Raw genomic sequence first — 3,523 nt, 5'->3', positions numbered from 1 at the left:
CAACTTTTGTCACTGGTTTACATTATATACACCTGACAGCGAATTAAACACAACACAGCTGATTTATAAAAAATATTTTGTTTATTCCAACAACAGTTTTTGATTTAGTATGACTGGTGTTGACATCAGTAAAGGTGCATGACGGGGGGAGGGGTGCAGATGTTTTGGCAGTGAAGCAAATGTGTCAGCTTGTCCTTGCTCTGTGACCAACTCTTCTCGCTTCCTGTTGTGTCAATTTATATAAACATTCTTTCACTCTGGAGTGTTTAATACTTCCTATTGTCTATTGTATCGATCTTTTGATCGATATCCTCTCACATATTTCTGGTCAAATTATGCATTTCAATAGACAATGGTGAAAAGCCTCGCATTCCTCAAATGGATTTAGTTTGCATGTGTGCAATCCATTGAATGCCTCTCTTCCCAGAATCATCTGCCAAATATCCAACAATCTTATCCCACTCACTCTTATATCTAGCAATCATGCTAGCACCTGCTCCATCCTGTGTTCAAATAGTATCACAACCGAAACCCCATCATCTGCTTAGAGCACCCTTTCCAGCCTTGACAGGGTTCAAAACCAGCTTCGAGACCTTGTAGGTGATGTCCTTTTCTCCTTTTTGCAACCTCTTTCCCACCAAAGAGATGATGCTAGTTTTTTTCTGTTCTATTGTTGATTCCATGGCAAGTGCTCGACTGAGCTTACTTCTATACCCTTACCACTGCAGAACATTCACAACAAACCCCTGCCCAGTCACAACCACTGTCAACAACTTCCCCCACTCTCTGTCTGTACTTAAATCTAAATACAAATTCCATGAACAAAGTTTCTTTCCTCAAACTACCCAGAACTCTGTGCTGTAAGCCTTCTTTCCAGCTGTCTACAACATGGTCATGTTCAAGTCTAATGTGAACAAGTTCTTGTTGAGCTGTCCCTTTTAAATAGTCAAATTCTGCCCAATTGGCACCACTAATGCTGTTGTCTCACTGACCTCTTTATACTCATTGACCCTTATCATCGAGTGGTCTTCAGGCCTTGATAGGTAGTGACTTGTAAAAAAAAAGAAAGGAAAACTTTGCAGCAATCTTAATAGCTTCAGCATTCAAATATACTTTCTCCACATCTGACTTATCATCCCTCTCCATTGTCTTACACTTCTCACTTATAAACTGGTTATCCTTTTGCAGCCTACTAGCAATCCAAACCCACACTTTTATTTCGTTTGTGGAAATCAGAATACAGAATAGCAGACTGCTTACGGGTTGATTGGATCTGGATGTTGTGTAAAATTTTAGCAAGGATGTAGATAAATGACAGGATGATTTACTTCCTTTGATTTTTTTCATGTCAAGGGTGAACAAATCCCTCAAAACTATTCGTATCAATTGCTATTTTGCAGGGTGGGGGCTAACTTGATATCTACTAAGTAGGTCAGCAAGTTATATATCATTTCTAGTACACCAACCAGCATTACCCGGTCATAAAATACGCTTAAATACGATATTTTAATTTATGCAGATTTTTTATTTACTATTATAGAGTCAATTTTGCATTGATTATTATATGTATATATAATATATATATTATTACTGTTTTAAAAATAATAAAAATAAATAAAATGTTATATACGTCCAAATAAATTATGGGCAACTTTCTAGTAAATAAAAAATGAGCTTTGAGGCGGAGCCACTATTTAACCGTATTTATCGTTTAAAAAACAACCACAACAAATCTATATATATATATATATATATATATATATATATATATATATATATATATTATATGTATGGTATAATCGCGTTGACACACCGGTTTTCATCAGATCACCAAAGTTAAGCAACGTTGAGCCTGGTTAGTATCAGATTGGTGATCATTTTGGAATTCTAGGCACTGTATATGCTCTCCGCTTATCTCGGCATTTGTTTCCAGTCGTCTTGTACTTCACTTGTCACTGGTATTTAACAATGTCGACTTAGGAGAGGTGGGCTGGAAATTGCGCACCTCCTGCCACAAAAATTTCACGCGCAAGCAACCCTTCGTAGGTATCCTTAGTCTGTCCAAGACTAAAAGAGCCTGCTTTTTTTTTTAATATATATTATATGTATATATACGTATATATGTACCCAATTTATAGTATATATTATATGTATATATACGTATATATGTACCCAATTCATAGTAGCACTTTCAATGTACCCAATATATAATGATTTAAAAAGTAAAAAAAGAAGGTGTCACCAGATCGAAACCAAAACATTTAGCATTCCAACCTCAGTCGTTACCATCTGAGCTGTCGTCAGACGGATAAGAAATAGTTAAATAATAAACCAACTTTAATGTGTAAATGTATATTTGTGCATGTGTACAAGGACACTTTAAAGCAACTTCCATTTTTTTTTTTTTTTTTTTTTTTAATTTTGACCCCTTAGCAGCTATTATTACCAGTTAAAGACCTAGAAAAGAATGGTCTACAAAAAAATGCGTTTCGGAGGAGTTTGAAAAAAAATGAAGCCAAACAGACACACAGACATAGTGAATTTTATAGATTAGGTTTCTATGGAGCGTGCTCTAGAGATATTACAAAAAGGCTGTTGTCCCTATTTACGGCAGATTTAGATACAAATTCAGTTTTTAATGTGAAGAAGAAACAGTTTCCCAGAAAAGAGGCATTCTGTATTAGAACAAAAATGAAAATTGCTTCAATCTAAACCAAGGGGTTGGCAACGTCTGGCCTGCGAGTCACATCTGCGCCTTGAGTGGATTTTGTTTGGTCCGTCTCCTTTCGCATGGCACAATATATATATAAATGAACCAAACCAGAGTGACAAGAGACTGAATATATTGCTTCAAAATTTAAATTCTTATTTTAATTTACCTGAGAACGTTTCATAATTTTCATTTTTTTTAAATCAAAATTTAAACCTAAATGTTTTTTTTTTTGTGTGTGTGTGTGTGTGTGTGTGTTGGGTTTGTGTCTGAGCATGTACACAATTGTACCTATTTACAATGCCTCCCCACGGAGCAGAGTTAGACATCAAGGTCGTTTTTTAACGTAGAGAAAAGGTACAAAAATAAAAATTGTCTCAGTCGTAAAGGACTGTTCCTCCACCGAAAGAGAACAAGAAATGGAAGTGCAGCATCTGAAGAACAGATACTACACTTTGATCTTGGCCAAAAGGCCAAAAGAGGCCTCCACCTGAAGATATTTAAATTTTAGGGGTTTTTTTCTTTGTTTTTTTTTTGTTTTTTTTTTGTATCTTTATTAAAAAATATTCATTATTTATAATTAAATTTATTTATTTTTATTATTTTACTACAATAATTATTATTATTATAAGAGTTTTTATAAAACTCCCGTGCATATTCGCATTAGCATTTATGGCAGCAATTACAAGTAAAGAAAATGCAGAAACGTCTGTATGAGGTACATATCAGTCACGGAACGGAGATGAAACATTCCAAAAGTCACGTAATTTGATTAAATAGTTATTGTTTTATTATTTTAATTGGAATTCATTG

General features: G+C 34.6%; 1 pseudogene; it reads right to left on the bottom strand.

Moving 5' to 3' along the window:
* Positions 1–3,062: 3,062 nt before the first annotated feature.
* On the bottom strand, positions 3,063–3,196 carry LOC145261418 (U2 spliceosomal RNA; annotated as a pseudogene).
* Between the last annotated feature and the right edge of the window lie 327 nt (positions 3,197–3,523).

This window comes from Euprymna scolopes, chromosome 37 (assembly GCF_053919585.1).
Source record: "Euprymna scolopes isolate OS-2025 chromosome 37, ASM5391958v1, whole genome shotgun sequence".
In the NCBI taxonomy this organism is placed as follows: Eukaryota; Metazoa; Mollusca; class Cephalopoda; order Sepiida; family Sepiolidae; genus Euprymna; species Euprymna scolopes.
Note: the sequence above shows the minus strand (reverse complement) of the source record. Positions and strands in the feature narration are given on the sequence as shown.